This window comes from Dromiciops gliroides, chromosome 1 (assembly GCF_019393635.1).
Source record: "Dromiciops gliroides isolate mDroGli1 chromosome 1, mDroGli1.pri, whole genome shotgun sequence".
Lineage (NCBI taxonomy): Eukaryota > Metazoa > Chordata > Mammalia > Microbiotheria > Microbiotheriidae > Dromiciops > Dromiciops gliroides.
This window is the reverse complement of record NC_057861.1, coordinates 218,606,336-218,631,601: the sequence shown is the minus strand read 5'-3', so window position 1 is coordinate 218,631,601 and position 25,266 is coordinate 218,606,336. Positions and strand designations below refer to the sequence as shown.

The 25,266-nt window shown below is 37.7% G+C and overlaps 1 protein-coding gene across 16 annotated transcripts in view; it reads left to right on the top strand.

Annotated features, from left to right (window-relative positions):
- Window positions 1-25,266, top strand: part of LDLRAD4 (low density lipoprotein receptor class A domain containing 4) — a 638,510-nt gene that overhangs the window by 525,941 nt on the left and 87,303 nt on the right. The gene's annotated exons all lie outside the window — the stretch shown is intronic.

Genomic DNA, 25,266 nt, shown 5'->3' with positions numbered 1-25,266 from the left:
GTCAAGCACGTGCTGCTACACCGAGCCGGGCTGAGTCCAACCTCCATCAGCCTCTCTGTGTGCAGCGCCAGTCATCGGACCAGGAGAGCAGGCAAAAGACCTCACTTCTGTTCTCTCCTTGCCTTTTAAGCTCGCACCCCGGAAGTGGAGTGCCTAGCAGGCGGAGGTGGAGTACACAGCACGGTCTCCTCCCTGAAAGGGTGGTCCTTCAAAAACTGGAGTCTCTCCATTATCGCTAACCGACTGTTAAAAACTTTTTTTTTTTTTACCACAAGACTCAAATAGAAACAGTAGCCACTAAACTGTACAGTCTGTTGTTTGTCCTTAGTTTTTGAAGAGGACCATGACTTGTACTGAATTGGATGTAAACGAGGGAGGGCAAACTGTATATAAGGATGTCTGTGGAAGTATACTGATATAGAAAACCACATCTTAACATTACTTATGTTTTATTGTATTTTTATTTCTTTTCTTAAATATTTCTCAGTTATATTTAAATTTGATTTGGGCATTACTCTGTATGTTTGATTTCTCTACTATAAACGATAATGTCAAAACAGTGAGAAAAGATAACTCACTGTTTTGACAATTATCATCTACAATGGAGAAGTCAAACTTGGAAGTGCCTGAAAAGCCAAACAGAGTAGATCATATTCGATCCTAGAGACAGTGAGCCATTGAGTAAGGGAAGCAGGCAGACCTGTGCTTTGGGAATATCACTTTGGATTGCAGAGATGAGACCTCTAAATGAGAGCTGATGAAGCCTGAACTAAATTGGAGAGAAAATAGTAGATGTGAAAGATATTGTATGGGCAGGGTTACAGTGAAGGAGATAGAATGTCAGGAGACAAGGACTCCAAAGTTATGAACCTTGGTGACTAGGAAGATGGTAAGTGAACTCGAATTTCAACAATTTAAAAACAGAACTTCATCAACAGAAATTGGGAATATAGGAGGAAGTATGGTTATAAGGAGATAGATACTGAGTTCTATCTTGAATATGTTGAATTGGTAGGGTTTTTGAAGTGTTGGGTAGATGAGTTATATTTTGAAGATGTTAAATTTCAGGTGCCAATGGGCTTCCAGGGAGGGATGTCCAACAGGCAGGATTTTGGTTTTATTGGTCATCAGATACTGATGGCAGGCCTGAGAGAGACATAAATATTAGCAGAGTTTACTTTCAGATTGCATTCTGTGCAGCAAGGCAGATTCTAAAGACAGAGATGGCAACATAATAGCACCTTCTATTTAGATAGTAATTCTCTTGGAAAAGCTCAATGCATTTATTAGGCACTAATTCATCCCAGTAAAATTCAAACTTAAAACCTGGTAAATTATGGGTCAATTATTCATATTACAAAAAGAGTTGTTTAGGCTGCAAAATGATTCACAACAGATTTCCTTATCAGTCACTAGTGCTCTTAATAACTTTAAAATGATTTAATTTATACACTTTTCAAAACACATCTAATGCATAAAAGAAGGTATAATTAAATTGGAACATTTTCCTCATAATATATTTTTATAGTACAGGTATCCAACAGTATATTATTTTTATATTGCAGATATACTGTGGGATGGTTGGGAGGGGAGTAGTTTTGAATGGCTATTGACTCAAAGAATGCCTCACATCTAGGATAGCATTTTTTTTTTTGGTGAGGCAATTGGGGTTAAGTGACTTTCCCAGGGTCACACAGCTAGTAAGTGTCAGGTGTCTGAGGTCAAATTTGAACTCAGGTCCTCCTGAGTCCAAGGCTGGTGCTTTATCCATTGTGTCACCTAGGTACCCTAGGGTAGCTTTTCAAAGGGGGAGGGAGGGATCATATTTAAAGCCTTAGTGCTGTATTCTGGCTAGCACAAAACCTTATTGTCTCCCAATGTATAGATTAGGAAACTGGGACCCAGGGAAGTTAAATGACTTATCACAGTCACACATCTATTAAGTTGGGTCTCTAACAAAGGTCTTCTTATCTAAAGCTAGCAAGTACTCTTTCCACCATATGCTAGTTTCCCAGATGACAACTCTGGGGAGGATGGATACTGAACTCCCAGGATATCTGGATTTCCTTTGGGTTTCTACTATCCTTTTTGAGATGGTGTTTTCTTCAGAGGATTCTGACAATGAGGTACCTTGAGCAGCAATCAGAGGACCTCTTTAGGGGAGCTTAACAAAATCTTCACTGGTCAAAAGAATGATTAGTGATTTCCTTTAGTATTTTCATTGCCATTTAAGTTGATTATTTCCTCAATAGAGAGATACACATACATATATATATTATATCATTAGTTAATCACATGCATTACTACCTCTGCTTCCCTGTGGTAATGCACTATGCTGATCTGTGCCCTTATAAGTGATTTGAAGTTAGGGAAGTAGCCTGGCTAACTTTCGGAAACATTAAGCTGCCAAGTTTCCTCTGTGAGAGTCTTAAAATAGACCAGACTGAGAAAGGAAGGGAGAACTTGAACCAACTGTTACTCTCCATGTCAGGACTGTTTTTACTTGATCTGTATCAAATAGCCAAGTCCTTTGTGAGAAGAAGAAAGAAGCTTACACACCCATTTCCTAGGTCAGGCTATTTTGGGACCCACATGAGGGAGGTTCACCATATTTTGTCACCCCCAAGTCGTACTCCTTGATGTGTGTTCTTTGTGGCAATAATGACATTAACAATAATAATGACTAACATTTAAATAAAGTTTACTATGTGCCAGGCACTGTGCTAAGTGCTTAATAATTATTATATTATTATATATTATACATATTGTATCTCTCTCTCTCTCTCTCTCTCTCTCTCTCTCTCTCTCTCTCTCTCTCTCTCTCTCTCTCTCTCTCTCTCTCTCTCTATATATATATATATATATATATATATATATATATATATATATATATATATATATATATTTGATCCTCACAACAACCCTGAGAGGTAGGTGCTATTAGTATCTCCATTTTACAGATGAGGAAATGAGGTGAATAGAGATTAAGATGAATGAAAGCTCCCCCCTAGATTCACTTCAAGGGAGAAGTATGGTAGACTACTAGCTTAGAGTTATAGAACCTTAATCCTTAATACTTCTGTGACCTGAGCAAGTCACTTCCTGTCTTTGAGCCTTTGTTCCTCATCTGCAAAATAGACAAGTAGATTGTGATTCTTTGATTTGTGTGGTAAATCCTATTTCCACAACGCTGTGTAATGGAAGCTTTGCACTGACCCTGCTCATATTATGCTATCCTTCTAGTTAAAAAAACAAAACAAAACCCCAGAACATACAGATTTACAAAATGTTCTCATGACCATATTCAGTTATTTCACTAAATTTTTTTTTCTTAGCAAAAAGAGATGGTATGTTGGCATAGTGGATAGAGTGGGGTACTTGGAATCAGAGAGATTTGCATTCGAATTGGAATGATTGGAATGATGCCACCTACTGGAGACTTACTATAGGAAAGCTCCACCATGAGGAGAATGCCTCAGAGGGCAAGGCCATGTGGCTTTTCATTGGCGTCAGGAAGTGACGTTTGCTCATGGGTGCTGTCTATCAAGGCTACCAGCCAATCAACTTGAGGGGCCTCCTATTTTCTGGGAGGGGACAGGAAGGAGGAAAGAGGGCCTGCGCGGAGAGCTCTGTCTCTTTTTGGTTCCTGACTTGATGTTGGTGGTGGAGGCAGAGGACTTCACAGGAAATTTGAGGAAAGATAGGAATGCCGGGCTGTTGAAATTCTGTTCTCAATCTTTCTCTTTCTATCTTTCAATAAACCCTTAAAAACCTAAACTCATTTTATCAGTGATTTCAGTCAGTTTCCCCCAAAACTGGGGGAACAGATTAGAACCCACATTTAGAATCTTAAATTATACAGAATCATGCCTCAGACATCTATGATCCTCAGCAAGTAATAAAACTTTTCACATTCAGTTTCTTCATCTGTAAAATGGGGGTAATGACAACAAACATTAGCTGCCTACTGTGCTGGTTATTTCAAATTAACAAATATTTGTAAAATACTCAACATATGCCTCAAGATACAGGAGCCGTTTGAGAAATGCCCCTATCCTCAAGGAACCATCACATGTAGTCTTTGGGGAGACAAGAATTATACATGTGAAATATGATCATGACTGAGAACAGCTGGTTCCCCCATGTGGCATCTATGGTGAGACGACTATTCTTGAGATATTTCAAAGGATCAGTGAGGTGGGTACTCCTCTCACCAATGCAGATTTCAGCCCCACCATGCCTTAGCATGTGGTTTCATGGTCAAATGGTATCCAAACAGGCTCATTTTCATAGCAAGATGAGGCATCAGAATGGAGCTTTGACTTGGAGCAAGGCAGTATCATCAAGAGCATTTTTCCCCTTTGGTTCCAAGTGATACCTTTTGGGGGCATTTATGCTTTTCTGTCCTTATCCCAGGGAGGGAAGCCCTACTTTGACATCTCATTAAAGCAATAAGTCCAGCCATTCACTTCAGAGCAACAATTTCCTACTTAGACTTCTGAAACAACACTCAGATGTCCAATGCCTATTCTGAGAGTCAGTGCTCAACCAAATCAGGGAAGTGGGATTCTGGGGAGTTAATGCACTTAGTGGCACAGCAATTTATCAGGTTCTCAGTATATCAGTGTATCTTACGGATGTGCCCCCAGCCCAGCCCCTTCAGCTAACAACACCCTGCTGCTCAGCTGTGTGGACAACCCGCCCAGCCTCCTATGCCTGGAGTTCTTAGAGTGGGGAGACAGGTGCTTGTAGTCAAAGATTGGTGAAGCTCTAGCACTGAGGGGTTTTCATCATTAAGGGGCTTTGGACACCTCTGTGCTAAGATTGAACAGCTGATGTAAGCTGATGCAATTTTGACGGTTAGGGAGTCATTTAACATTGACCAGAACAATGGGGCTAAACAACCAATAGCTACCTTGGTCTCACCCTAAGGGAACTGATACTAGTGTTAATATTCCTTACTTTTGTTAAGTAGTGTGTAAATCACATGAACCAAAACCTTTTCTTCCCTAAGGTAATCAGTTCCTCTAGTGACCAGAATATTATTTTTTCCTGCCTAATCAGAACTTCAGTGTGCAGCATTGCTCATGGGGATCTTTTGTCCCTTCGATTATTTTTTTTTAGGATTCAGTTGATTCATTTGTGTTTTACAGTTGTTTTCCTTGTCCCACCCCCTCTGTCCTGTTTCAGGTCAAGGAGCAGTGGTGAACTAGGTGGCAGGCCTGGAGTCAGGAAGATATGGGTTCAAATGTGGCCTCAGCCACTTATTAGCTGTCTGACCCTGCACAAGTCACTTAACCTCTTTGCCTCAGTTTCCTCATCTGCAAATGGATATGATAATGGCACCTGCCTTCCAGGGTTGTTATGAGGATCAAATGAGATAACAGTTGTAAGATGCTTTACCACAGTGCCTGGCACATAAGAAGTATATAAATGTTATTTATTATCATTATTATTATTATTATTATTGTCATTGTTAGCTATTAGTTTTTCTGTCACAGAATCAACTCATAAAATATAAGCTCCTTGAGAGTGGAGACTATCTGAATTTTGTTATTTCCATTCCCAGCACCTCATCAAATGCACTTACTCAATGCTTGTTGCTTGATTAAATCACAAATTTTTATATGTGTAAGGAAGACACTATCTTGACAGCCATCTAGTCCAATATTTGTCCAAAAGAGGATCCACAGTACTAAATACTCTACAAATGGTGACTTGTCCTCAGTACTGAAGTATGAATTTTGCTGTTGTTGTAAAGCACAATTAAAGTCTCACTCCTGCTTTTCAGGAAAGATGTTATATATCATTCTTGGTAGTAGAGATTTGTGGCAAAAAATACTTATAGAAGTAAATTCCAGTTCTAGCCATGTCTTTATACTATAGAAAATTTTGCTCTATGTCTCTGTCTAAAGAATCCTATTCCATCCAGTCAACAAGCATTTATTAACAAGAGTAAAGGATAAGTATAAAGATGTTTAGATTTTAGAAACTTGTAAGGATTCTAACAGGAAATAAGCAATGGAAATAAAGCAAAAAGAGAATGAAACAGGATATCCATGAATACAATTCAAAATAAAATCTGAGGTCTCAATTAAATCTTAGTGAAACCATGTAATCTCATACCAGATTAATTCTGATTAAGGACCTGATTTATTCTTTTTTTGTTTGTTTAAAATAATATAATGTGTTTAAGAGCTATCACTTGTCTCTTTAAAAGAAATAGATGGATTGGGACAGAGAAAGGAAAGGAATGGAGATAAAAACCATCACACCAAGACTTGGATGAGAGAATGTCCCTCATGTGAGAATCCCAAACAACTCATCTGATGGGTCTTTGTGTGAAAGGGAATGGGGCAGCTGAAGGAGACAGAGGCATCACCAACTCCAGGCTGTATCAGGGCTGTGGCCTGTGCCAGTCTGAGAACAGGACCTTCTTCCTCCAGTCAGGCAACGTTCCAGTTGGTAAGGGGCAAAGTGGGATTACAAACCGGCAGCCACAACAGCCTGTTGCTGGAGTTTGCCACCACTGTGAAATAACAACCTCTTATAGTAGCAGGGTTGTGACATTGGCATGAGCTGCTCTCCACAGCTGTGTTGTTCGGGTGCCAGGTCTCAGTCTCATGGAGCAAGCCAGCCCAGCTGTATTGAAATGCTCATTCTTTTCTCTTCTTCCCTCTCTTTCTTTACCCTACTCCTAACCACCCCCCTTCTCCTCCTCCTGCCTTTTTTTATTCCACAAGAAACAAACAAACAAAAAAATGAAATGACATGATAGCTAAGGAGATGTGCACATTCTGTGAATCTTTTTTTTAAGCTGGAAAGGGAATGGTTGCATTTTTTTCTTGAGATTTTGACTGTGGATATTGTGTTTGTATTGGAGGAAAAGTATCATTTTTCATTTTTGTACCTGTTGGAGCTGAGCTTCTCTTCAGTAGATATACCATAATAATGGCTCATATTTCTGTTGTGTCTTACAGTTTACATGAAAATACACTGAGTTTGGCAGCAAATTATATTATCCCCATTAGGCCAGTGAGGACATTGAGTCTTGGAGAGGGTTAAGTCTCTTGCCCACAGTTTCGGGTCTAATTCCTCTTCATTCAACAAGCATTTATTAAATACTTGCTGTGTGTTACTCTGTGGGGGGCCTGTAGAAATACAAAGTTTTCACTCATTTTTTTTTTATTTGCTTAAATATTTACAAGAGTTTGCATTCTCTCTCTTCTCTCTCTATTATCCATTAAATGCTTAAAAAAGAAAACCCTCAACAAGTATTCATAGTTAAACAAACAAACAAACAAAAAATCCCACGCTGGCAATGTCCAAAAAAACATATCATCTTCTTCATGCAGTACAAAGTTTAGTTACCCTGTCGTTCCTGACTTCATAGTCTATAAGTGTCAGAGTCTGAACTTGATTCCATTTCATCTTACTTCAGTCTCTTTCTATAACACATTTCCACACACACAGTTGTTCCATATTGGAGTTTTGATAATTTTCTTTCTTTTTTCCCACTCTTTTAAATATATTTTTTCCCAATTACATATAAATTTGATCATTTTCAATGGAAAAATTCTAGCAACACTAGTGGGAAATCAGCAAGTAAGATATGATGACCTGGGATTAAAACTGTGTATGTCTGTACCATCAAGTCTTAAAAACAAACCCAGTAATGGGGTCTATTGAGAATTTCAGGGGAAATTAAACAACGGACCTAAAACAGATAGGGAACAAGCATTTATTAAGCACCTACTATGTTTGAAGCCCTATGCTGATAAGTATTTGATCCTCACTATAGCCGTAGCATCTAGGTGCTATTATTATTCCCATTTTGCAGATGAGGAAACTAGAAGTAGACAGAGGCTATGTAAATTGCCCAGAGTTAGACAGCTAATAAATGTTTGTGGTCAAATTTGAACTCAGGTCTTCCAGAGCCAGTGCTCTATTCACTGTCTTACCTAGCTGCCCGATTAAAATAAGTGACAAGGAGGCAACAAGGAAAAGGATTTAGTTAGTTGAACAGCACATTATCTGACTACTCTTCCCCCTAGTTTAGAGGCCAGTTTTGTTCTGTACAAGGGTGGGTGGAGCTCTCTCAGGAGATGGCTTTTCTAGAGAAGAAATCTATCAGGTATAGACTCGAGTCAACCTCCATTTTATATAGAGAAAAGCTGTTGTGTATTATTGAGTATCAGTGACTGTTGATGTATCCTGAATTGTTGAAGATGATGGATATGATACTGTTCTGTAGTTTTAGCTGTAGAAGCTTAGTTTTGGATGGAACCTTCAAAGTCCAACTTGCCTAAAAAGATCCTCTTCAAATAAAATATAAGCTCCTTGAGGGCAGGAATTGTTTCTTGTCTTTTGTTCTTTTTTTAAAAATTGTATTCTCCAGAGTCTAACAGAATGCTTAGAATGTAGGAGGTGCTTAGTAGCTGCCTGTTGAATCAAATTGAATGCTTCCAAGTGGCAGGAAGCTTTCTTTCTTTTTTTCTTTCTTTGTTGCGGGGCAATGAGGGTTAAGTAACTTTCCCAGGGTCACACAGATAGTAAGTTTCAAGTGTCTGAGGGTGGATTTGAACTCAGGTCCTCCTGAATCCAGGGCTGGTGCTTTATCCACTGTGCCACCTAGCTGCCCCCTGTTGGGTTTTTTTTTTTTTAAGAAAATGTTTAGGGGCTTTGCCTGAGAAGGGCTTGGGAACAGACAAAATTCACTGTTGACTAATAATCTTGCTATTATACTTGTCATGCTCATTTTAAATTTAGCAAACCCCTTTTAAGTATTTTTTTTCTGAACTTTTCCCATCAGATTTTCCCACTCTGGTTGTTGTTAATCATTTCTTCTGTCCTCTACCTCTGTCACCCACTGCTATTTCAGCAGTGCTTTGCACTTTTATGGACGAGATAAGCCTTGATGACAGCTGTTAAGAAAAATAAATTTTATGAAGGAAAAAGTATATACCTTGTGTGTTCCTGGTTTATTTAAAGATACCATTGGGTGGGTGGTTTAAACTGAAAACCAGAGAGCAGCCATTTTTATGTTTTCAGAGGTTTATGGGCCTTAGGAGCTCCTTTTAGTTTCTATTGCTTAGCTTCTTTGTCAGTAACTAAGAAGGGGCACCACCAACTCTTCTGTCCCCATAGTGCATGTTCCTGGAAATGCTGTCATCATACCATTGTTACGGCAGCTCAGGGGATTGGGAATTGGAGCTGTATTTATAGAGGACCTCTTTGCTCTTAAAACAACAAACACAAACACAAATCATTTCATCTTTTTAAAAAGACAATTTAAAAAATTTTAATTTAAAAAATTAACATTAAAACATTCTTGTTTTGAATCCTTATGCACTAAAAAGTTTTGTGGATCCCTATTCTCTTTTCCCTGAATTCAAATGAATTTACTTCCCCCTGCTGATTTCTATTTGTATTTACAACTCATGAGCACCATGCTTATATATAGATATGTCTATATAGAAATATATATGGTAATATATTTGTATAAAGATACATTTTATTCACATATAAATATATAAAGAAGATAGGTAGATAGATAGATAGAGTTTCTGTAACTTATTATTGTCAGAGGTAGGGTGTAAACCCAGATCTTTTTGACTCGAGGTCTGGCTCTCCTATCTATTATGCTACTACTTCTCTTATTCTAATTAGTCACATGTTATAACAGTGACATTTCTTTTTTTTTGAAAGCTCTCTTATTTTTAAGTCTTCACTCTAATGTTATAAGTGATACATATTAATTTATACCATAATTTATTCATTTCTATTTCAGGCTGTGGTTAATGTACAAGATGTATAAAAGGCATTAAAAGTAATAAATAAGACTGAAAATGCATGTAATACATTCACAGAGAAGCCCTTTAATAATGTAATGCAAAATACCCCATAGAGCCTATTTTTTTGTGTCCAAAAAAAACCCACAAAATTGCCTTTAAGTGACTCAAAGGTCAATGGAAAAACACATAGTAATTGTAAGTAGGTGGCCGCATGTTAGCCCCAATGTCTTGGGCACAAGAAGCTTGATCAGAAAAGGAAATAGATTCATTGTGTTGCAAGGATGAGGGATAATGATGCATAGCCTGAGTGCTGCCTGGGGCCCAGGGAACATTAAAAGACTTAGAGCAGGATTTTGGGTAAAAGCTCTACGAATCATGGATAGCAGGCCATGGATAGAATCAATCACACATGGATCAGGTTGTGTTCTCCACCACCCCAAGGAAAATCTGGATTAGGGGGATTAGTGATCCCTTGAAGTAGCATCCTTTCCTATGATGTTCTTGATCCTCGTGTAAGGAAGGGGTGGGAGAGAAATAATCAGAATAGTTTGTCAAAACTGAACTGATTAGCTTATTTCTTATGATATTGGTCTTGGCTATACAGTGTGTAATCTGTGATATTATTCAGGATAGTACTTTGGATTCAGTTTTCTCATTTGTAAACTCAGCAGGTTAGATGAAATCATTCCCAAAGTCCTTTTGAGCTTGGATTCTATGGAACTTGCTAATCGGGAGGTGCAAATAGAATTAGCCTTAATGGAAACCACTCATGTGGGTTTGTTTGTTTCTGAAATGAAGTCCTGCCTCAGATATTTACTAGCTGTGTGACCTTTGGCAAGTCACTTAACAGGTATCTGCCTCAGTTTCCTCATCTGTAAAATGGGAATAACAATAGCACCTGTCTCCTAGAATTGTTATGAGGACAAGATTAGATAATATTTGTAAAACACTTATCAAACCTTTAAGCTCTATATAAATGCTAATTATTATGATTCATCACTCATTAATAAAATCCTCCCTTCTGGGTTCTTTTTTTCTACTCTTGTTCAGTGTTCCCTCCCCACCTTGGAGTAAAATCATAAGGAGATAAGGTACTGAGACCTAATTTTCCCTCTTTCTCTTGGCAGAATCTCACAGACAGCCCCCTGAGCCCTCCAGTTGGTAATGACCTTTCTCTAATCCAAAGCAATCCAACCATCATAATTAAGTCCCTACTGTGCCAAGGTATGGGGATACAGTAACAAAATGAACAACAGTCCTTGCCCTCAAGGAGCTTACATTCCAGGGGTTGGGGGTGAAGGTAGTGGTAGTTATTTAATATTTTTAAATGCCTACTATGTGCAAGGAACTATAATAAGTGCTGGCTACAAATGTGTCTGTCCATCTATCATCTATCTATGTATCTATAACTCTATCTCTATCTCTATTATCTATCATCTATCTGTAACTCTATCTCTATAACTCCATATCATCTATCTCTATCTCTATCCTCTATCTATAACTCTATCTCTATCATCTTTCATCTATCTATAACTCTATCTATCTATCTATCTATCTATCTATCTATCTATCTATCTATCTATCTATCTATCTATCTATCTTACAGGAATGGCTTCCTGTAAGAGGTAGGACTCAAAGGAAGCTAGGATAAGAAGAGGCAGAGGTAAGCTAATGAATTCAGGCAGTAGATGGTGTATAGAGTTCAAGAAACAGCAAGGAAGCTGGTTTGGCTAGAACATAGAGTATGGGAAGAGTGATAGGTGATATGAGCCTTGGAAGCAAGGTAGGCTGAAGCCAGACTGTTAAAGGCTTTCAATGCCAAGCTAAAGACTTTGTCTTCTTTTCCAGAGGAAATGGGAAACACAGGCACAAAACTATTTTTTTCTAAAGCCCAAGTCTTACCAACTCAAGTTATGCTGCCTAGAAACTTATTGTACCTGTGTGGAAGATATATTTGTTAAGGGACAGATTGAAGCTGAGTATCTAATTAGGAAGTGATTTGTAGTAACCCAGGAGAGAAGTTACAAGGGCCAGAACTAGGTCTGGTGGCTATGTAAGTGGAAAGACAGAACTTAGCACAGTACCTGGCACATAGAAGGAATTTAATAAGTGCTTTTCTGACTGACTGACTGACTGACTGACTGACTGACTGACTGACTGACTTATGGGACAGATATGGTGGAGGTAGAATTGACTAGATTTGGCAACTGATTAGATCTGGGAGGTAAAGGACAGGGAAGAGTAGGAGATGTCTCCGAGCTTTGTAATAGCAGTGACTGGAAGAATGATGCCATCCTTAAAAGAAATTACATGGAAATGAAACTCAAGACAGGGATTATGACTAAAGCCAGAGCTTTCAGGGTCATCTACATAGATATGATCATTGAATGCATTGGACCTTACAAGATCACCAAGAGGAAGGATTGATTATATATCACTTTGCACCTCTTTTTTGTTTTATCATGTATTATTTTATAAGATGATAGCAAAAGCTATGCATATGGTGCTCTACATACAGTTCACAAAATGCTTTATGTACAACTTTGTCAGTCCATCGACCAGGCTGTCTCTTGGAGCTAATATTAGTACAATAATTCACTTACAGTGTGGCCTATATAAAGTTTTACGACATAACCATGGACCTTCACTATCCATTTATCTGATTATTTTTATGTGAATGAAGATAACCACATGTTACACTGGAGGCAGCAGAAAACCGAAGCCAGAAGACCTGGGTTAGAATCACCACTGCCATTTCCTAGCTGTACCTTGCATCTAGATTATTGTGTGGAGTTCCGAGTGGCACATTTTGCAGGCACACTGGCAAATCAAAGAGTGACCAGAGCAAGGGAAACAGGGTAATGATGAGACTGTGCCATAGAAAGATGAAAAAAGGAAATAAAATTGGAGAATCGACTGAAACATGGTAACTGTCTTCAAGTGTTCAAGCTTCATTAGACTTCTTCCCTTTGGCCATAGAGGGCGAAACTAGGTTGTAGTTAGGAAGAAATGAGTTGAATTTGCTATAAAGAAAAAATGAGGGGCAGCTAGGTGGCTAAGTGGATAGAGCACCAACCCTGGAGTCAGGAGTGTCTGAGTTCAAATCCAGCCTCAGACACTTAACACACACTTACTAGCTGTGTGACCCTGAGCAAGTCACTTAACCCCAATTGCCTCACTAAAAAAAAAAAAAAAAGAAAAGGAAAAGAAAAAGAAAAATGGCTAACAATTGCAGTTATATAAGAATGTAATGCTTGAGGAGGAAGTAAATTCCTTCTCACCTGACTAGTTAAAGGACTTATCCAGGGTAACACAGTTTGTCTATGTCTGAAGCAGAACTTGAACCCTTATTTCCCTGATTCCAAATTTGCCAGAACTCTCATGGTATTTCAGAATTTCACCCTACAGAATTTTATAAAAACCTTTGTGTAAAAATTCAATTAGAAAGACTTGCATTTTAATAATTTTCTCTTCAAAAGAAGAGATGAAGAGTGAAGATTGTTTTCTTGATGCTGAGGTGACTTTTCGCCTTCACATTAATACGGTAAGAGACTATTGCCTTCCTGGGACATGCATCTGGTTGACACAGAACCTCCTGAGACATAGGAGTGCAGAAAAATTGAAAAATGAAACTAAGCTACCTTTATACTTTGGCGGGGATATATGTGTGTGTATGATTAATTTTTAATGGCAGGCAATGGCTCACTCCAGAGCTGCTATGGATTTAGTACACTAGAATAACCCAAAGAAATAATGCCAAAAAGCTTTCATGTTAATTTGAGAGCAAATTATTCCCCTGAAGGGTTTGCTTCATATTAATTCTCCCATAAAGTTTTCCTCTGGTTTTTCTTTGGAATATGCTGTGACTCAGTTGGGGGTGGAGAGTGTAGGAAGATAAAGCACACATTTCTCCTGAACAGAAGACCATTGTATTGAGTTTCTTCTCTTTGGGGAGGTGGGATAGAGGGGAGAACTTTGGGAAGAGGCAGATGACTTCAACTCAGAAAAATGGCCTAGATAGAGAGATGAGTTAAACCAAAATATTTCAATCTGGGCAGTATAATTATTTTTGCAAATGCATTCATAATCAATAAAGATAGAGTTTTCCCTTCTGATCTTTTTGAAGGATGTATTGCTACAGATATTTCCACACACTATCTCTGTCTTTTCTTTGCTGTGCAGAACTTACATGAACAATCCCTTGTACTTTCCAGACTGATTCAATCCTAGTTCCATTTCTGCAATGAGTGTATGTTTCTGAGGGTTATGATGATTGCTCCTAGCATGGGAGACCTAGCATTACAAAGGAACCAAAGTTACAATAATTTGCCTAAAGATTTAATGGCAGTGTGGATTTTTGAAAATTAAATTTCAAATGCACATGATCTCTTCCTCCCCCTAATTTTATCAAGAAACAAACATATAAAATAACTTGGAATGAAAAAGCAGCTTCGAAAGGGACCAGCCCAAATGTTGTCTCTTTATCCCCATTTATATATTACCTAATACTGGCTATTTTTTTTGTGGTCTCTGAAAAAAAAAACCAAACCAAACCAAACCAGTTTATCTTATCTACTCCACAGCTACTATTGAATAGCCAGTTCATAATCCCTTCCTATTATGGATTCCAATTTTGAAATTAGTAGCTACGGTTGTCTAGAAATGCAGTAATTAAGATTTGCTGACTCCATAAGACTAATGTTTTCTTTTAATGCAAACTTCTTATTTTCTACTACACCTATCATAGTGTAGTACATAAAGCACACATAATAAATGTTTGCAGAATTATATAAACAAAAGAATGACGATTTAGAAATGAAAGAGACCTCAGAAGTCATAAAGAACAATCCTTCATTTGTAGATGAAAAGACTGAGGCCCAGGGAGGTTAAATTGTCACTGAAGTGCTCAATACCAGATATAGTATTTGAACCTAGGTTCTGGGACTCCAAATTCGGCTCTTCTTCTATAGGACATTGCCTTATATGAAGTCCATTCAGGTCACTAAACAGCCACTAGGTGGCACAGTAGATAGAACCCAAGACTTGGAATCAGGAAGACTAGTTCAAATCTTGCCTTCCATATTAACTAATTTGGGTGATTTTGGGCAAGTAACCTCTGGGATTCAGTTTCCTCATCTCTAAAATGGGTATAATAATATAATAATAGTATTTACCTCACAGGGGATCAAATGAATTATATATAAAGGGCTTTGTAAACCTTAAAGTTCTACATAAATGCCTAGCTGTTATTATTATGCACATACCATGTGCACAGCATTCTATAAAACAGTGAGTAAGATGAAAAGTTGAGATAAAATAGAGTCCTACTTTTTTTTTTTTTTTAGTGAGGCGATTGGGGTCAAGTGACTTGCCCAAGGTCACACAGCTAGTAAGTGTTAAGTGTCTGAGGCCGGATTTGAACTCAGGTACTCCTGACTCCAGGGTTGGTGCTCTATTCACTGCGCCATCTAGCTGCCCCCTAGAGTCCTACTTTCAAAGAGCTTTCAGCCTCATGTTAGGAGAGTATGACAAAAAATAATGCAAATAGTTGAGAGGTATAAATAAAGTGTTTCATGATATCTAAGGTGGAAACAAAGGATTAGTGACTAACTACTAGGCATCAGGAAAGGCTTCCAGAAATTAACACTTTTTAAACTGAGAGATTCTTGAGTCTCCACTTATCTTCATAGCAGCTGCAGTGTGAAGGAACCTTAAAGATTACCTAATTTAGGGCAGCTAGGTGGCGCAGTGGATAGAGCACTGGCCCTGGATTCAGGAGGACCTGAGTTCAAATCCGGCCTCAGACACTTAACACTTACTAGCTGTGTGACCCTGGGCAAGTCACTTAACCCAATTGCCTCACTTAAGGAAAAAAAAAAAGATTACCTAATTTAATCCCTTAATTTTACATATGAGGAAACTGAGGCCTAGGGAGTTGATATGACTTGTGGAAGGTCACACACAACAGAGGCACTTCTGATGATGTTGCATAGTACTCTTCCTGCTCTGTCATATTATTTCTCCAAAGAGCTCTTTCACTATTGAGAAGTCTTTAAGAAAATGCTTTCATAAACCTGGAAAAACTTAGATGAACTGATGGTGAGTGAAATGAGCAGAACCAGGAGAACATTGTACACCATATCAACAACATTGTATGATGATCAATTGTGATAGACTTAACTTTTCTCAATAATTCCAAAGGACTCATGATGGAAAATGCTCTCCACATCCAGAAAAAAGAACTGTGGAATCAGGATGCAGATTGAACCATACTGTTTCTACTTTTTTTGTTTTGTTTTTTTCTTTTTTGAGGTTTTTCCCTTTTATATTCTGATTCTTCTTTCACAACATGACTAATGCAGAAATATGTTTAATGTGATTGTACATATAACCTATATCAGATTGCTTGCTGTCTTGGGGAGGGGGCAAGGGAAGGAAGGGAGGGAGAAAAACTTGTAACTAGAAATCTTATAAAAACAAATGTTAAGGGGGCAACTAGGTGGCACAGTGGATAAAGCCCAGGCCCTGGATTCAGGAGGACCTGAGTTCAAATACAGCCTTAGATACTTGACACTAGCTGTGTGACCCTGGGAAAGTCACTTAATCATCATTGCCCTGAAAAAAAAAGTTGAAAATGATCTCTACATGTAACTAAAAATAATAAAGTACTTTTATGATTAAAAAAAGAAAATGCTTTCATGCTCCCACTGGCGAGTCTAATCATTTGGAAAGCTCTAGCAGTACCTAGAAGTCAAGTAGATCAGCATTCCAGAGCTTGTTTTTCCCAGGGGAATATTCTTATAGAGAGGTCCTTCTCTCCTTTATTCCCCCTTGCTCTCATCTGCCACCCCCCCTAACACATAAAGCTTTTGTATTTGTAAGGAGTCTGTGATGGATCTTCCCACCTCTTCCACCCCCAGTTGAGTCACAGAGTACTCCAAAAAAGACTCCCAGAAACATAAAGTAAAACTTTATAAGGAGGATTAGTATAAAGTAGTTTTTTTTTTACTTTTGTTTTTTTGTAAGTTATTACAGGTCAATAGGAGAATGTTTGTCCTCAGTTTGTCCTAGTTTGTTTAGACATTATTCAGTGTTGACTAATGTACATTATAGAGGAATTTTCTGAGTTTTGCTTTTAAAATTTTTTCCTTGATTAGACTTACAATCTAGAAGGTGGGAATCTATGAGTTTGAGTCATCCATGCATCCATAACATCCATATATACATATGTATATGTATTTAAAATAATTCATTATATATATATGTATACATATATACATGTATGGTACACTAGAATAACCAATGTATGTTTGTATTTCTGTGGTGATTATAATCACCCAATCTTCAAGAAAAACCACTAAGGCAGAGAGCTCTGAGCCAATGGCACTTTATTAAAGGTTCCATCATTCTCTCTAATGAAGTAGACCTCAGATCTTCCTCACTATCTGAGATGCCCCCTTTGTCTAGGGTCTTGTTTTCATAAGACTTCATACAAGATTTGATACTTGGACATTCTAGAGGGGCTACACAAAATAGAATCCCTATGGTTGATAGACCTTGCTTTGAGGGCCAAAAAATGATGCATCACCTAGAAATGGTATGTCAGCAAGGGGCTCTTCAGTTAGGCAAAGCATGGGGCAGCTTCACTGACTAAGTGTTCATGAGATGGTCACCTACTCATGTTGGACAAGAGAGAGTGATCCAGAGGTACAAAAATAAGTTGGGGGACTTTCCATGTAATTGAGTCACCTCAACTATGATGAACTTTGTCACCTTAACAAGGAAAAACAAGAGTGGAAGACCTCTACTTAGCTTTCTATGATTTAACAAGTGAACTTAAAATCTGTAGTTCATAGTTCTGGGGCCCAATAGACAGAACTTATAATCACTATCCTTATGGAATCATATCAAACTGACTAACACTAATTGGAATAGAGTAATTTGTGTATGTGTGTGTCTGTGTATATATATATATACACACATGTATATATGTACACATACATATATACACTATCTACTATATATCCATACTATATCCATATACACATATATAAATACATTACATCCATCCATCCATATATATATATATACACTATCCATAGTAAGTCCAACACAAATACAAAAAGCCCAAAGAGTAATGGTAAGAGGTGTGTGAAGAACTAGGTTGTCTAAGGAGGGATGAATGTGTTTAAATTGGAAATGGAGCAGGTCACAGTAGTTGTAGGATCAGGCCATGAGTGACCATTGGATTGATTCTAGACTGGGATGGGTAGAGAGAGTTAGTCTCAAAATTTAAAAAGAGGTAGAAGATGCAGGAGATGAAGTTCTAATGTATGTTACCTTATCAAAAACAAAAATATATTCCAAGTATGTGAAAGTAGTTTCATCAAAAATGGTGTGATCTGAATGGTAAAAATTCAAGTAGTAAGAAGGGATATAACTTGATCCTCTTATTTCCTCCCATGGCTTAAATCACCATCTCCATATAGATGATTCTCAGATCTCTATATATAGTTCTAATTCCTGAGCTCTATTCCCATATACCTACCTTTTAGACATCTCCAACTGGATTTCTCATAGTTGTCTCAAACTCAGTATAGCCAAAAGAGAACTCCCTATCTTTCCCTCCAAATTTTCCCCTCTTCCAACTTCCCTTTTATTGTCAAAGGCAACACTATCTTCCTAGTCATGTGGTCATCTCAGTGTCATCCTTGATTCCTCACCATCACTCACTCTGCATATGTCTAATCTGTTGCCAAATCTTAGCATTTCTGCCTTCATGTTATCTCTCACTCATATATGTCTTCTTCTCTACTCCCACAGTCACTACTCTAGTTTAGGTTCTCATCACCTCTTGCCTTTAATTCGTGTCCCTGACTCAAGTCCCTTCCATTTTAGTGCATTCTCTTACCAGGTCTCTATTTTCCTAAAGTGTAGGCATGACCATGTCAACCCCACCCCCCCAACACACAGATCATATTTATCTAATTATTTTCATGTTATCTTTTCCTTTAGAATTTGGCTGGTATAATAACTGGCTTATAGTAAGCACTTAATAAATTCTTGTTGACTGACTGACTAAAAGTAGGGCTTAACTTGACATTTATTTTTCATGTGTGTGGGTATCTTAAGTTTCCCTAAGAACATGATAGCACAATACATAGAAGCATTGGGCCTGGAGTTTGGAAGACCTGAGTTCAAATTTAGTCCCAACCACTTACTAGGACCCTGGGCAAGTCATAACCTCCATTTGCCTCAATTTTCTCATCTGTAAAAGGTGTATAATATCTACCTCATAGAGTTGTTGTGAGGATCAAATGGAATAATATGCAGAAAGTGCTGAATACAGTGTTTAACACATAGTAGGTGCTATATAAATGTAAGTTATTATTATTATTATTATTATTAGATTGGGAGCTAGAAAAAGGCCTTAGAGGTCATTTAATCAATTCCCTTCTTTTTTTCCAAATAAGAAACTGAGGAACAGAGACATTAAATGACTAGACCCCTGTCATATAGGTGGTAAATAAGTGGCAGATCTTGATGTATCTAGACCTGAAAATTCATCTAGTTACATTGTCAGCATTTACTTTCCTAGTGGGTTTTCTGTCTTGTGGTTTGTTCTTTTAGTGTGTCTTAATTTGCATGAGGATGGTGTCATATTTCTGCAGGTTGGAGCCCATGTGATTTGAAAGAGAGATGCCAGAAAACATCACCAGAGTTTATATGAGAAAGCAAACTTTTGGGCACTTTGTACCATTCCTGCTTTGACTGGAAAGAAATCTGATTTCTTTGGGAAACAGACTTGATCCTTAAAGTGATCATGTAATATAGGGGTAGGGGAGAGGGAATAATTCTGTTCCCATAACTTTGGAAAGCTCAAGTTTAGAGGCCATGTAGTTCCAGTACTGAGAATCTTTTTTTTTTTTTTTTGCAGGGCAGTGAGGGTTAAGTAACTTGTCCAAGGTCACACAGCTAGTAAGTGTCAAGTGTCTGAGTTCAGATTTGAACTCAGGACCTCCTGAATCCAGGACTGGTGCTTTTTTTTATCCACTGTGCCACCTAGGGGCCCCCAGTATTGAGAGTCTTTACACTGAGAAGGGTGATCAAACTGCCTTGCTTGAGGTTCTGGTGGCTCTCCTTAGATCATCAGTGGAGACTATGCTGGTTGTTTGGGCAACAGTGGTATGTAGTGGATAGAATGTTGAACTTTTGAGTCAGGAAGGTTTTGGTTTGAAGCCCACCTCTGACAGTGGCTGTGTGACCATAAATAAGCAAATCCCCTACTAGCTTTGAGCATCAGTTTCCTCATTGATTAAATGGGAATATATAACAACAAAATGGGCAAAAATAGGACAGTGTGTCCTAAAAGTCTTAGACTAAGACTTAGACTTTTGGGATACTTTATGTAATAATATCAGTAAGTATTTCCATTCTGTACCTCATATAGTTTTGTGAGGATCAAGCAAGATCACATACGAAAAGTACTATGCAAACTTATTGTTGATGGGTCAAAAAAGTGAACAGATGAAATGTAACTCACATATAAGGTTCTAGAACCACTCTAAGGATCTTTGCTTACCCCAGTCCCAACTCCAACATTCCAGATTAAAAACAAGAGTATGAGAAATAAGATTTCCTTCCCAGCAAAGAAGCAAAATTTTGAATGGGTTCTAGGATGGAGAAGTAAGGATGGTAGCAGGAAGAGAAGGGAGACTGGGACTTTTTTTTTTTTTTTTGCGTGGTAGCTTAATCATTACGAAATCCAATTTAGGTGGCCCTGGCAAAGATTTTAAAAAGTCAACATAACCTCCATTCATGATGAAGCATCAAAGTAGGCTCAGTATTTGAAGTATCCATATATTTATGTATTTGTGTCACAAGTGACTAGAATGATTTCTAAGCATGTCCCTTATGCTGCCTGTCTCTGCCTTCTGTTTCCAAGTCCCAAAGAAGCCCATCGTGATCCTTAAAAAAAAGTATCAAGTGCCTAATCTAGGCAGAGTACTGTGCTCAGTGCTAGAGGATGAGGTTGGAAGCACATAGAAAATAAGTGATTCATAGCAAATATTCCAAACAGTAGGATGTCCTTATGAGGGGTTACAGGGATGCAGGTGTAGTCTATGGGTGCAAACTACATATTTATGAATAGATTAGCAGAAGAAAGGATAACATTACTAATGCTACAGCATTTGTTAATTGACAATGCATTTCATTTAAGGCAACTTTGCTTTTTTAGATGGGATGCAAAACTGTGACTCAATAGGAACAAATGCAAGGGATAAACCAGAGCTTACAGAGATCTGAGACAGAGAGTGACCAACCGGGCAGGTGTACAAGTTTGGGGGTTTTTCCAAGTTGGAAAGCATATAGGACCCAAGTTGAATATGAGTCAGTAATATAGTGCAGCTATTAAAAAGCTAACAATAGGAGATTGTGTATTTATAGGAATGCCACAGGCAAGATTCAGAAAACTTTTGCTAAACAGGCAGACCTTGAGATAAAACTATCTCATTTGCATTATTCTTTTCATGTGAATGGAAGCAGAAGTGGGGGAGTCCTTCCCTGAATAAGTCATGAGCATTCCAACCTCTGTTCATGTTTCTTCTTGGCCTGCCTTTCTCAATCTCTGCCCTTGTCTGTAAAGTGCAATTCTTGTCTTGCCTCCTTGATGAAGCTTTCCCCAGCCACCTCAGTCTTCATTATTGTCCTCTGACCATTTATTTTGTACCTAGCATATATAATTCCTTATATTTAAAAATAATAATAATTTAAAATATACACCAGCCTCCCCAACTAGACCATAAGCATCTCAGGTGTAAGAACTTTCTTATATCTTTTTATATCCCTAATACCTGCTCTACATACAGGGTGTCCTAAAAGTCTGGGTTCAGTTTTAAGCTGCTAAAGCTTACTTAAAAACCTTGCTACTTGCTACAAGGTGGTAAGCGAATTAAAGCTTAAACCTATACTAATACTTTGGGGAAACCCTATGGTAAGAAAATGTTTGTTGATGATGGTGATGATCCTGAAGTGGGCTTAGAGAAATTTACTTTAGATAGAAGACTGTCTTTCCTATATGGGGTATCACTACAGAAAACAGAGAGTATAACCTTGTCATCCCTAAATATCTTAGAATAGTAGAGAAGATCCCTGGCCTTGTCTTAGAAAGTTTCAGTCCTCATACTGCTCAGAGGCAGAAGCCTGGACTTGATGATACCTAAAATTTTGTCTAACTCTACAATTGGTATGTTTCCATGAATCTACAATCCCATAAAAGATGTCTTTGGGCTGTAGCTCCTTTTTCAAAGTGAGTCTTCGGCATAGAAAAAAATAGTATCACTTGATTGTTACGAGGTGGGCTTTTTTTTTTTAATAGCACTTCTACTTCTATTTTGAAAACTGGATAATTATAGGGTGCCACCGGGGTTGAAGTGTGGAATTGTGTGCACTGCAGCCCACTTCTGCCTGTTTCTTTAAAATGTTGCCACTTTGCAGAATTGTAGCCTGTAGTGCTGTCTTTATCGGGGTCTGTCTCTGGGTTTCTGTCTCCTTGGTATACTGTCTAGAGGCAACGCTACAATATTTCAAGCAGCCTAGCTACATGCATTCTGTCTTCTTTTGACAGACTCTCCTTAAATTCTTTGGAGTCTTCTCCTCGGGAACATGAAAAAAGAGCTCATCTTGCTATAAAAAGAAACTGGAGATCATCCCCGTTATAAAACTGCCTCTTAGCATCAGCTTTTGTTTTGTCTACCATTCATTTTCTATTCATCCTTTCCTAAACTTTGTCCAGCAACTTGAAACTGGTAATTTTAGTTCTGCGGTTTCCATTGGCTTCTAATCCTACCCAGTGGTTAAAAATATAAATTGCAAGACCATCTTGGCGGGCATGTTTGTGGGCAGGGGGCAAGGAGTTATTTTGTCATTGGCATTTGAGCAGTTTGTGAGGTAGGCTGGACTGATTTACGGTGTTGTGAAGGGGGGATATTTCTACATTCCTCAGTACCAAGTGAGCTATTTGCCTTTTATAGGCATGCATGTGTGTGTTTTTGAGATCCATTTGGTTCCCCTAAGAGAAGAAGAGACAAAATAAATTTATTTTATGCAAATAGACCTTCTGATTTCTGTCATACAAATAAATACATGTAAATACAATACAAGTAAATACATAAAAATACAAGTAAATACATGTTGGAAAATCATTCTGAATGTACCTTAAGTTGGTAAGTATCTCAGAAAGAAGTATGTAAGCAGCTTTCCTAAAAAAGGGCATTGTTGAACCAGTGTTAAGGTTTGCCTATGCCTAACTTAACCTAGTTTATACACAAAGGCTAATTAATTGATACCTCTCTTCTATTTTACCTATTCTTATTTCTGAAACCAGATTTTAAAAGGACAATGAAGAAAATTTCATAAATCACAGAAATGTGGTTTCTTATAGATTGTACCCAGTATGCAGAATGCTGTGGACATAAGTATCCTAAGCATCAGACACAGGATGGCGATAATGGTTTCTTCCGTGCTAGCAGCCAGTCACTAAGCTTTCCAAGCAGCTTCTAGGTTAGGTCACTTCCTTGGGTCTCAATTGGCTGTACTCTTCAACATCTTCCCTCACATCTTTGAATATATCTTCTAAAAGACTTATTAATCTCAATATTTAGAACATTTGTAGCCCCAGCATCTGTATCCTCATATTCTATTCAGACTTTGCACCAAATCCTCCTCAAGTGAATGTGGTAAATACCTTTGGGGAACATTTGTTTACCTGTTTCATACCTTTTCTGACATTGACAATCAGATGATCTTTATCAAGCCTATCTCTGTGTTCCATCATTCAAGAAGGCAGGTAGGAGGCACAGTGGATTGTGCCTTGAACTTGGAGTCAGGAAGATTTGAGTTCAGATCCTGCCAGTCATTAGTTGTATAACCTGGGGTAAATCATTTAAAGTCCCTCAGCCTCAGTTTCCTTACCTGTAAAATAGAGGTGATAGTAATATCACTTACCTCACAGAGTTTTTGTGAGGAGCAAATGAAATGATATATGGAAAAAACTTGGAAAATCTTAAAGTGCTACATAAATTAGAGCTATTACTATTCAAGGAATCTTGAATAATTTTGATGTGGAAGACACCCTGTTAGAAGAGATCCTTTAAGATAACATTTTGTTCTAAAGAAGCAAATGGCATTTTATAGTTAGCAAACAATAAGCACAATGAGATCTTGCATTATCTATATCTATAACAATGGTATGATCTACTGTGAATATCACTGGCAAAAAGTTGTCTGTTCCCTACTAATACCCTCACTAAGGCTGCTGTCATTGCATATGTAAATGATTTTGATAAAAGTTTTATGTAGCTGGAAAAGTAGGAATACAGCTTAATAGTTACTAAGGCAGGTAGGTGGGCTTAGTGGATAAAACCTTGGACTTGCAGTCAGAAATACCTGGATTAAAACCTCATATACTAGTCATGTGACCCTGGGCAAGTCACTTATGTTTACTTCAGTTTCTTCATCTGTAAAATGGAGTAAAATTATTATCTAACTCTTAGAGATCTTACAAGGATCAAATAAGTTAACATATGTAAAATGCTTTGCACATTTTAAAGTGCTATGTAAACATTAGCTATTATTATTACCCCATTTGCCTTTTTCAAAAAGTTTTAATAAAGTCTGAATTTTTTAATGCCTTGGATATCTCATTCTCCTTTAAATACTGTGTAAATTAATCTCAATAACCTTTCAATTGTGTTACCTCCAGCATACTCTTCATCTATGTATATTTAATCTGCTACAGCTGCTTATCTTATATGGTTTTTTTAGTTCCATTTTTATAAGTACTTCTTGGACTATATGATGTTAGAAATCAAGTAAACTGATTCTAGAATACTAAATTTTTGAAAAAAGTGTGTTATAGACAAATCTTTGCAGATCTTTTCCATCTTTCTTTGGTTTATTGTCCATCCATTTTTATTTTTAAGTGCCCTCCAGATGATTTTGCTCTGCTATAACCTTTTGACATGTTTTCTTTAAAATGGTTTACCCTCCACTGCTTCTCTTTATTTTTATGAAGTGATACTGATAATACCTTTCCATCATCCATTTCTTTAGATTTTACAAATGAATTCATATTCTAAACTGTTGTTGCCTTGGAATATCATAAATCTTCACTTGGAATTACCACATTTGCTTACTAAGTTTTTTAATGCTATTTTGGCTTCCTCATTATGGCAACTGACACTGATTAAACTTTTATATTAAATTATTTTTTCCATTCATATGACCTTTTCCCATCAATAACTAATTTAAATAGGGTGAGATAGCATTGTTTTTTTTTTTTTGTTGTTGTTGTTTTTTGTTTTTTGCAGGCAATGGGGGTTAAGTGACTTGCCCAGGGTCACACAGCTAGTAAGTGTCAAGTGTCTGAGGCCGGATTTGAACTCAGGTACTCCTGAATCCAGGGCCGGTG